Source organism: Penaeus vannamei, chromosome 37 (assembly GCF_042767895.1).
Source record: "Penaeus vannamei isolate JL-2024 chromosome 37, ASM4276789v1, whole genome shotgun sequence".
Taxonomy (NCBI): Eukaryota; Metazoa; Arthropoda; class Malacostraca; order Decapoda; family Penaeidae; genus Penaeus; species Penaeus vannamei.
In genome coordinates this window covers 4,630,670-4,643,870 of record NC_091585.1, presented here as the reverse complement: position 1 = coordinate 4,643,870, position 13,201 = coordinate 4,630,670, and positions in this window count along the sequence as shown.

Sequence of the window (13,201 nt, the reverse complement as noted above, 5' to 3'; positions counted from 1 at the left end):
GGTACCAAATATGATCACTTTAAAGGTACCAAATATGATCACTTTAAAGGCACCAAATATGATCACTTTAAAGGTACCAAATATGATCACTTTAAAGGCACCAAATATGATCACTTTAAAGGCACCAAATATGATCACTTTAAAGGTACCAAATATGATCACTTTAAAGGCACCAAATATGATCACTTTAAAGGTACCAAATATGATCACTTTAAAGGTACCAAATATGATCACTTTAAAGGTACCAAATATGATCACTTTAAAGGTACCAAATATGATCACTTTAAAGGCACCAAATATGATCACTTTAAAGGTACCAAATATGATCACTTTAAAGGTACCAAATATGATCACTTTAAAGGCACCAAATATGATCACTTTAAAGGCACCAAATATGATCACTTTAAAGGCACCAAATATGATCACTTTAAAGGAACCAAATATGATCACTTTAAAGGCACCAAATATGATCACTTTAAAGGCACCAAATATGATCACTTTAAAGGCACCAAATATGATCACTTTAAAGGCACCAAATATGATCACTTTAAAGGTACCAAATATGATCACTTTAAAGGTACCAAATATGATCACTTTAAAGGTACCAAATATGATCACTTTAAAGGCACCAAATATGATCACTTTAAAGGCACCAAATATGATCACTTTAAAGGTACCAAATATGATCACTTTAAAGGTACCAAATATGATCACTTTAAAGGTACCAAATATGATCACTTTAAAGGTACCAAATATGATCACTTTAAAGGTACCAAATATGATCACTTTAAAGGCACCAAATATGATCACTTTAAAGGTACCAAATATGATCACTTTAAAGGTACCAAATATGATCACTTTAAAGGAACCAAATATGATCACTTTAAAGGCACCAAATATGATCACTTTAAAGGAACCAAATATGATCACTTTAAAGGCACCAAATATGATCACTTTAAAGGCACCAAATATGATCACTTTAAAGGCACCAAATATGATCACTTTAAAGGCACCAAATATGATCACTTTAAAGGTACCAAATATGATCACTTTAAAGGTACCAAATATGATCACTTTAAAGGTACCAAATATGATCACTTTAAAGGAACCAAATATGATCACTTTAAAGGCACCAAATATGATCACTTTAAAGGCACCAAATATGATCACTTTAAAGGTACCAAATATGATCACTTTAAAGGTACCAAATATGATCACTTTAAAGGCACCAAATATGATCACTTTAAAGGTACCAAATATGATCACTTTAAAGGTACCAAATATGATCACTTTAAAGGTACCAAATATGATCACTTTAAAGGTACCAAATATGATCACTTTAAAGGTACCAAATATGATCACTTTAAAGGTACCAAATATGATCACTTTAAAGGTACCAAATATGATCACTTTAAAGGTACCAAATATGATCACTTTAAAGGTACCAAATATGATCACTTTAAAGGCACCAAATATGATCACTTTAAAGGCACCAAATATGATCACTTTAAAGGTACCAAATATGATCACTTTAAAGGTACCAAATATGATCACTTTAAAGGTACCAAATATGATCACTTTAAAGGAACCAAATATGATCACTTTAAAGGCACCAAATATGATCACTTTAAAGGCACCAAATATGATCACTTTAAAGGCACCAAATATGATCACTTTAAAGGCACCAAATATGATCACTTTAAAGGTACCAAATATGATCACTTTAAAGGTACCAAATATGATCACTTTAAAGGTACCAAATATGATCACTTTAAAGGCACCAAATATGATCACTTTAAAGGCACCAAATATGATCACTTTAAAGGTACCAAATATGATCACTTTAAAGGAACCAAATATGATCACTTTAAAGGAACCAAATATGATCACTTTAAAGGAACCAAATATGATCACTTTAAAGGCACCAAATATGATCACTTTAAAGGTACCAAATATGATCACTTTAAAGGTACCAAATATGATCACTTTAAAGGCACCAAATATGATCACTTTAAAGGTACCAAATATGATCACTTTAAAGGCACCAAATATGATCACTTTAAAGGTACCAAATATGATCACTTTAAAGGCACCAAATATGATCACTTTAAAGGCACCAAATATGATCACTTTAAAGGCACCAAATATGATCACTTTAAAGGAACCAAATATGATCACTTTAAAGGCACCAAATATGATCACTTTAAAGGCACCAAATATGATCACTTTAAAGGAACCAAATATGATCACTTTAAAGGCACCAAATATGATCACTTTAAAGGAACCAAATATGATCACTTTAAAGGCACCAAATATGATCACTTTAAAGGAACCAAATATGATCACTTTAAAGGAACCAAATATGATCACTTTAAAGGAACCAAATATGATCACTTTAAAGGCACCAAATATGATCACTTTAAAGGCACCAAATATGATCACTTTAAAGGAACCAAATATGATCACTTTAAAGGAACCAAATATGATCACTTTAAAGGCACCAAATATGATCACTTTAAAGGCACCAAATATGATCACTTTAAAGGTACCAAATATGATCACTTTAAAGGTACCAAATATGATCACTTTAAAGGAACCAAATATGATCACTTTAAAGGTACCAAATATGATCACTTTAAAGGCACCAAATATGATCACTTTAAAGGCACCAAATATGATCACTTTAAAGGCACCAAATATGATCACTTTAAAGGAACCAAATATGATCACTTTAAAGGCACCAAATATGATCACTTTAAAGGCACCAAATATGATCACTTTAAAGGCACCAAATATGATCACTTTAAAGGCACCAAATATGATCACTTTAAAGGTACCAAATATGATCACTTTAAAGGCACCAAATATGATCACTTTAAAGGTACCAAATATGATCACTTTAAAGGTACCAAATATGATCACTTTAAAGGTACCAAATATGATCACTTTAAAGGAACCAAATATGATCACTTTAAAGGCACCAAATATGATCACTTTAAAGGTACCAAATATGATCACTTTAAAGGCACCAAATATGATCACTTTAAAGGTACCAAATATGATCACTTTAAAGGCACCAAATATGATCACTTTAAAGGTACCAAATATGATCACTTTAAAGGCACCAAATATGATCACTTTAAAGGTACCAAATATGATCACTTTAAAGGAAAGGCACCAAATATGATCACTTTAAAGGCACCAAATATGATCACTTTAAAGGTACCAAATATGATCACTTTAAAGGTACCAAATATGATCACTTTAAAGGTACCAAATATGATCACTTTAAAGGTACCAAATATGATCACTTTAAAGGTACCAAATATGATCACTTTAAAGGTACCAAATATGATCACTTTAAAGGCACCAAATATGATCACTTTAAAGGAACCAAATATGATCACTTTAAAGGAACCAAATATGATCACTTTAAAGGCAACAAATATGATCACTTTAAAGGAACCAAATATGATCACTTTAAAGGCACCAAATATGATCACTTTAAAGGCACCAAATATGATCACTTTAAAGGTACCAAATATGATCACTTTAAAGGTACCAAATATGATCACTTTAAAGGCACCAAATATGATCACTTTAAAGGCACCAAATATGATCACTTTAAAGGAACCAAATATGATCACTTTAAAGGAACCAAATATGATCACTTTAAAGGAACCAAATATGATCACTTTAAAGGTACCAAATATGATCACTTTAAAGGTACCAAATATGATCACTTTAAAGGTACCAAATATGATCACTTTAAAGGCACCAAATATGATCACTTTAAAGGTACCAAATATGATCACTTTAAAGGTACCAAATATGATCACTTTAAAGGCACCAAATATGATCACTTTAAAGGCACCAAATATGATCACTTTAAAGGCACCAAATATGATCACTTTAAAGGTACCAAATATGATCACTTTAAAGGTACCAAATATGATCACTTTAAAGGTACCAAATATGATCACTTTAAAGGCACCAAATATGATCACTTTAAAGGCACCAAATATGATCACTTTAAAGGTACCAAATATGATCACTTTAAAGGAACCAAATATGATCACTTTAAAGGCACCAAATATGATCACTTTAAAGGCACCAAATATGATCACTTTAAAGGTACCAAATATGATCACTTTAAAGGAACCAAATATGATCACTTTAAAGGCACCAAATATGATCACTTTAAAGGCACCAAATATGATCACTTTAAAGGCACCAAATATGATCACTTTAAAGGCACCAAATATGATCACTTTAAAGGCACCAAATATGATCACTTTAAAGGAACCAAATATGATCACTTTAAAGGCACCAAATATGATCACTTTAAAGGAACCAAATATGATCACTTTAAAGGCACCAAATATGATCACTTTAAAGGCACCAAATATGATCACTTTAAAGGAACCAAATATGATCACTTTAAAGGAACCAAATATGATCACTTTAAAGGCACCAAATATGATCACTTTAAAGGAACCAAATATGATCACTTTAAAGGAACCAAATATGATCACTTTAAAGGCACCAAATATGATCACTTTAAAGGTACCAAATATGATCACTTTAAAGGCACCAAATATGATCACTTTAAAGGTACCAAATATGATCACTTTAAAGGCACCAAATATGATCACTTTAAAGGCACCAAATATGATCACTTTAAAGGTACCAAATATGATCACTTTAAAGGAACCAAATATGATCACTTTAAAGGAACCAAATATGATCACTTTAAAGGCACCAAATATGATCACTTTAAAGGTACCAAATATGATCACTTTAAAGGAACCAAATATGATCACTTTAAAGGCACCAAATATGATCACTTTAAAGGCACCAAATATGATCACTTTAAAGGTACCAAATATGATCACTTTAAAGGAACCAAATATGATCACTTTAAAGGCACCAAATATGATCACTTTAAAGGCACCAAATATGATCACTTTAAAGGTACCAAATATGATCACTTTAAAGGCACCAAATATGATCACTTTAAAGGTACCAAATATGATCACTTTAAAGGTACCAAATATGATCACTTTAAAGGTACCAAATATGATCACTTTAAAGGTACCAAATATGATCACTTTAAAGGAACCAAATATGATCACTTTAAAGGCACCAAATATGATCACTTTAAAGGCACCAAATATGATCACTTTAAAGGCACCAAATATGATCACTTTAAAGGTACCAAATATGATCACTTTAAAGGCACCAAATATGATCACTTTAAAGGCACCAAATATGATCACTTTAAAGGAACCAAATATGATCACTTTAAAGGAACCAAATATGATCACTTTAAAGGCACCAAATATGATCACTTTAAAGGTACCAAATATGATCACTTTAAAGGCACCAAATATGATCACTTTAAAGGTACCAAATATGATCACTTTAAAGGCACCAAATATGATCACTTTAAAGGAACCAAATATGATCACTTTAAAGGAACCAAATATGATCACTTTAAAGGTACCAAATATGATCACTTTAAAGGCACCAAATATGATCACTTTAAAGGCACCAAATATGATCACTTTAAAGGAACCAAATATGATCACTTTAAAGGCACCAAATATGATCACTTTAAAGGTACCAAATATGATCACTTTAAAGGAACAAATATGATCCCTTTAAAGGCACCAAATATGATCACTTTAAAGGAACCAAATATGATCACTTTAAAGGAACCAAATATGATCACTTTAAAGGCACCAAATATGATCACTTTAAAGGCACCAAATATGATCACTTTAAAGGCACCAAATATGATCACTTTAAAGGCACCAAATATGATCACTTTAAAGGAACAAATATGATCACTTTAAAGGCACCAAATATGATCACTTTAAAGGTACCAAATATGATCACTTTAAAGGCACCAAATATGATCACTTTAAAGGCACCAAATATGATCACTTTAAAGGCACCAAATATGATCACTTTAAAGGCACCAAATATGATCACTTTAAAGGCACCAAATATGATCACTTTAAAGGTACCAAATATGATCACTTTAAAGGCACCAAATATGATCACTTTAAAGGTACCAAATATGATCACTTTAAAGGCACCAAATATGATCACTTTAAAGGCACCAAATATGATCACTTTAAAGGCACCAAATATGATCACTTTAAAGGCACCAAATATGATCACTTTAAAGGTACCAAATATGATCACTTTAAAGGCACCAAATATGATCACTTTAAAGGTACCAAATATGATCACTTTAAAGGCACCAAATATGATCACTTTAAAGGCACCAAATATGATCACTTTAAAGGTACCAAATATGATCACTTTAAAGGTACCAAATATGATCACTTTAAAGGTACCAAATATGATCACTTTAAAGGCACCAAATATGATCACTTTAAAGGCACCAAATATGATCACTTTAAAGGCACCAAATATGATCACTTTAAAGGCACCAAATATGATCACTTTAAAGGTACCAAATATGATCACTTTAAAGGTACCAAATATGATCCCTTTAAAGGTACCAAATATGATCACTTTAAAGGCACCAAATATGATCACTTTAAAGGCACCAAATATGATCACTTTAAAGGTACCAAATATGATCACTTTAAAGGCACCAAATATGATCACTTTAAAGGCACCAAATATGATCACTTTAAAGGCACCAAATATGATCACTTTAAAGGCACCAAATATGATCACTTTAAAGGTACCAAATATGATCACTTTAAAGGCACCAAATATGATCACTTTAAAGGCACCAAATATGATCACTTTAAAGGCACCAAATATGATCACTTTAAAGGTACCAAATATGATCACTTTAAAGGTACCAAATATGATCACTTTAAAGGCACCAAATATGATCACTTTAAAGGTACCAAATATGATCACTTTAAAGGTACCAAATATGATCACTTTAAAGGCACCAAATATGATCACTTTAAAGGAACCAAATATGATCACTTTAAAGGAACCAAATATGATCACTTTAAAGGAACCAAATATGATCACTTTAAAGGCACCAAATATGATCACTTTAAAGGCACCAAATATGATCACTTTAAAGGTACCAAATATGATCACTTTAAAGGCACCAAATATGATCACTTTAAAGGTACCAAATATGATCACTTTAAAGGCACCAAATATGATCACTTTAAAGGCACCAAATATGATCACTTTAAAGGCACCAAATATGATCACTTTAAAGGCACCAAATATGATCACTTTAAAGGAACCAAATATGATCACTTTAAAGGCACCAAATATGATCACTTTAAAGGCACCAAATATGATCACTTTAAAGGAACCAAATATGATCACTTTAAAGGAACCAAATATGATCACTTTAAAGGCACCAAATATGATCACTTTAAAGGCACCAAATATGATCACTTTAAAGGAACCAAATATGATCACTTTAAAGGCACCAAATATGATCACTTTAAAGGAACCAAATATGATCACTTTAAAGGAACCAAATATGATCACTTTAAAGGTACCAAATATGATCACTTTAAAGGCACCAAATATGATCACTTTAAAGGAACCAAATATGATCACTTTAAAGGCACCAAATATGATCACTTTAAAGGCACCAAATATGATCACTTTAAAGGAACCAAATATGATCACTTTAAAGGTACCAAATATGATCACTTTAAAGGCACCAAATATGATCACTTTAAAGGAACCAAATATGATCACTTTAAAGGTACCAAATATGATCACTTTAAAGGCACCAAATATGATCACTTTAAAGGCTTTAAAGGTACCAAATATGATCCCTTTAAAGGTACCAAATATGATCACTTTAAAGGCACCAAATATGATCACTTTAAAGGCACCAAATATGATCACTTTAAAGGTACCAAATATGATCACTTTAAAGGCACCAAATATGATCACTTTAAAGGCACCAAAAATGATCACTTTAAAGGCACCAAATATGATCACTTTAAAGGCACCAAATATGATCACTTTAAAGGCACCAAATATGATCACTTTAAAGGTACCAAACATGATCACTTTAAAAGTACCAAATATGATCACTTTAAAGGAACCAAATATGATCCCTTTAAAGGCACCAAATATGATCACTTTAAAGGAACAAATATGATCCCTTTAAAGGCACCAAATATGATCACTTTAAAGGCACCAAATATGATCACTTTAAAGGCACCAAATATGATCACTTTAAAGGAACCAAATATGATCACTTTAAAGGAACCAAATATGATCACTTTAAAGGAACCAAATATGATCACTTTAAAGGCACCAAATATGATCACTTTAAAGGCACCAAATATGATCACTTTAAAGGCACCAAATATGATCACTTTAAAGGCACCAAATATGATCACTTTAAAGGCACCAAATATGATCACTTTAAAGGCACCAAATATGATCACTTTAAAGGCACCAAATATGATCACTTTAAAGGAACCAAATATGATCACTTTAAAGGCACCAAATATGATCACTTTAAAGGCACCAAATATGATCACTTTAAAGGCACCAAATATGATCACTTTAAAGGCACCAAATATGATCACTTTAAAGGCACCAAATATGATCACTTTAAAGGCACCAAATATGATCACTTTAAAGGCACCAAATATGATCACTTTAAAGGCACCAAATATGATCACTTTAAAGGTACCAAATATGATCACTTTAAAGGAACCAAATATGATCACTTTAAAGGCACCAAATATGATCACTTTAAAGGCACCAAATATGATCACTTTAAAGGTACCAAATATGATCACTTTAAAGGCACCAAATATGATCACTTTAAAGGTACCAAATATGATCACTTTAAAGGTACCAAATATGATCACTTTAAAGGCACCAAATATGATCACTTTAAAGGTACCAAATATGATCACTTTAAAGGTACCAAATATGATCACTTTAAAGGTACCAAATATGATCACTTTAAAGGCACCAAATATGATCACTTTAAAGGCACCAAATATGATCACTTTAAAGGTACCAAATATGATCACTTTAAAGGCACCAAATATGATCACTTTAAAGGTACCAAATATGATCACTTTAAAGGCACCAAATATGATCACTTTAAAGGCACCAAATATGATCACTTTAAAGGTACCAAATATGATCACTTTAAAGGCACCAAATATGATCACTTTAAAGGCACCAAATATGATCACTTTAAAGGTACCAAATATGATCACTTTAAAGGCACCAAATATGATCACTTTAAAGGCACCAAATATGATCACTTTAAAGGCACCAAATATGATCACTTTAAAGGTACCAAATATGATCACTTTAAAGGCACCAAATATGATCACTTTAAAGGTACCAAATATGATCACTTTAAAGGAACCAAATATGATCACTTTAAAGGAACCAAATATGATCACTTTAAAGGCACCAAATATGATCACTTTAAAGGTACCAAATATGATCACTTTAAAGGCACCAAATATGATCACTTTAAAGGCACCAAATATGATCACTTTAAAGGCACCAAATATGATCACTTTAAAGGTACCAAATATGATCACTTTAAAGGTACCAAATATGATCACTTTAAAGGAACCAAATATGATCACTTTAAAGGCACCAAATATGATCACTTTAAAGGCACCAAATATGATCACTTTAAAGGAACCAAATATGATCACTTTAAAGGCACCAAATATGATCACTTTAAAGGCACCAAATATGATCACTTTAAAGGTACCAAATATGATCACTTTAAAGGCACCAAATATGATCACTTTAAAGGCACCAAATATGATCACTTTAAAGGTACCAAATATGATCACTTTAAAGGCACCAAATATGATCACTTTAAAGGTACCAAATATGATCACTTTAAAGGTACCAAATATGATCACTTTAAAGGTACCAAATATGATCACTTTAAAGGTACCAAATATGATCACTTTAAAGGCACCAAATATGATCACTTTAAAGGTACCAAATATGATCACTTTAAAGGTACCAAATATGATCACTTTAAAGGTACCAAATATGATCACTTTAAAGGTACCAAATATGATCACTTTAAAGGCACCAAATATGATCACTTTAAAGGAACCAAATATGATCACTTTAAAGGTACCAAATATGATCACTTTAAAGGCACCAAATATGATCACTTTAAAGGCACCAAATATGATCACTTTAAAGGCACCAAATATGATCACTTTAAAGGCACCAAATATGATCACTTTAAAGGCACCAAATATGATCACTTTAAAGGCACCAAATATGATCACTTTAAAGGCACCAAATATGATCACTTTAAAGGAACCAAATATGATCACTTTAAAGGCACCAAATATGATCACTTTAAAGGCACCAAATATGATCACTTTAAAGGCACCAAATATGATCACTTTAAAGGTACCAAATATGATCACTTTAAAGGTACCAAATATGATCACTTTAAAGGAACCAAATATGATCACTTTAAAGGAACCAAATATGATCACTTTAAAGGAACCAAATATGATCACTTTAAAGGAACCAAATATGATCACTTTAAAGGCACCAAATATGATCACTTTAAAGGCACCAAATATGATCACTTTAAAGGCACCAAATATGATCACTTTAAAGGCACCAAATATGATCACTTTAAAGGTACCAAATATGATCACTTTAAAGGCACCAAATATGATCACTTTAAAGGTACCAAATATGATCACTTTAAAGGAACCAAATATGATCACTTTAAAGGCACCAAATATGATCACTTTAAAGGAACAAATATGATCACCAAATATGATCACTTTAAAGGAACCAAATATGATCACTTTAAAGGCACTTTAAAGGCACCAAATATGATCACTTTAAAGGCCAAATATGATCACTTTAAAGGCACCAAATATGATCACTTTAAAGGCACCAAATATGATCACTTTAAAGGGAACCAAATATGATCACTTTAAAGGACCAAATATGATCACTTTAAAGGAGGCACCAAATATGATCACTTTAAAGGCACCAAATATGATCACTTTAAAGGAACCAAATATGATCACTTTAAAGGCACCAAATATGATCACTTTAAAGGAACCAAATATGATCACTTTAAAGGCACCAAATATGATCACTTTAAAGGCACCAAATATGATCACTTTAAAGGTACCAAATATGATCACTTTAAAGGTACCAAATATGATCACTTTAAAGGCACCAAATATGATCACTTTAAAGGAACCAAATATGATCACTTTAAAGGCACCAAATATGATCACTTTAAAGGCACCAAATATGATCACTTTAAAGGCACCAAATATGATCACTTTAAAGGCACCAAATATGATCACTTTAAAGGAACCAAATATGATCACTTTAAAGGCACCAAATATGATCACTTTAAAGGTACCAAATATGATCACTTTAAAGGTACCAAATATGATCACTTTAAAGGTACCAAATATGATCACTTTAAAGGCACCAAATATGATCACTTTAAAGGCACCAAATATGATCACTTTAAAGGCACCAAATATGATCACTTTAAAGGCACCAAATATGATCACTTTAAAGGCACCAAATATGATCACTTTAAAGGTACCAAATATGATCACTTTAAAGGTACCAAATATGATCACTTTAAAGGCACCAAATATGATCACTTTAAAGGCACCAAATATGATCACTTTAAAGGCACCAAATATGATCACTTTAAAGGCACCAAATATGATCACTTTAAAGGCACCAAATATGATCACTTTAAAGGCACCAAATATGATCACTTTAAAGGCACCAAATATGATCACTTTAAAGGTACCAAATATGATCACTTTAAAGGTACCAAATATGATCACTTTAAAGGTACCAAATATGATCACTTTAAAGGTACCAAATATGATCACTTTAAAGGTACCAAATATGATCACTTTAAAGGCACCAAATATGATCACTTTAAAGGCACCAAATATGATCACTTTAAAGGCACCAAATATGATCACTTTAAAGGCACCAAATATGATCACTTTAAAGGAACCAAATATGATCACTTTAAAGGTACCAAATATGATCACTTTAAAGGCACCAAATATGATCACTTTAAAGGCACCAAATATGATCACTTTAAAGGCACCAAATATGATCACTTTAAAGGCACCAAATATGATCACTTTAAAGGAACCAAATATGATCACTTTAAAGGCACCAAATATGATCACTTTAAAGGTACCAAATATGATCACTTTAAAGGCACCAAATATGATCACTTTAAAGGTACCAAATATGATCACTTTAAAGGCACCAAATATGATCACTTTAAAGGCACCAAATATGATCACTTTAAAGGCACCAAATATGATCACTTTAAAGGTACCAAATATGATCACTTTAAAGGTACCAAATATGATCACTTTAAAGGCACCAAATATGATCACTTTAAAGGCACCAAATATGATCACTTTAAAGGCACCAAATATGATCACTTTAAAGGTACCAAATATGATCACTTTAAAGGCACCAAATATGATCACTTTAAAGGTACCAAATATGATCACTTTAAAGGCACCAAATATGATCACTTTAAAGGCACCAAATATGATCACTTTAAAGGCACCAAATATGATCACTTTAAAGGAACCAAATATGATCACTTTAAAGGCACCAAATATGATCACTTTAAAGGCACCAAATATGATCACTTTAAAGGAACCAAATATGATCACTTTAAAGGCACCAAATATGATCACTTTAAAGGCACCAAATATGATCACTTTAAAGGTACCAAATATGATCACTTTAAAGGCACCAAATATGATCACTTTAAAGGCACCAAATATGATCACTTTAAAGGAACCAAATATGATCACTTTAAAGGAACCAAATATGATCACTTTAAAGGCACCAAATATGATCACTTTAAAGGAACCAAATATGATCACTTTAAAGGCACCAAATATGATCACTTTAAAGGCACCAAATATGATCACTTTAAAGGCACCAAATATGATCACTTTAAAGGAACCAAATATGATCACTTTAAAGGAACCAAATATGATCACTTTAAAGGAACCAAATATGATCACTTTAAAGGCACCAAATATGATCACTTTAAAGGAACCAAATATGATCACTTTAAAGGAACCAAATATGATCACTTTAAAGGAACCAAATATGATCACTTTAAAGGAACCAAATATGATCACTTTAAAGGAACCAAATATGA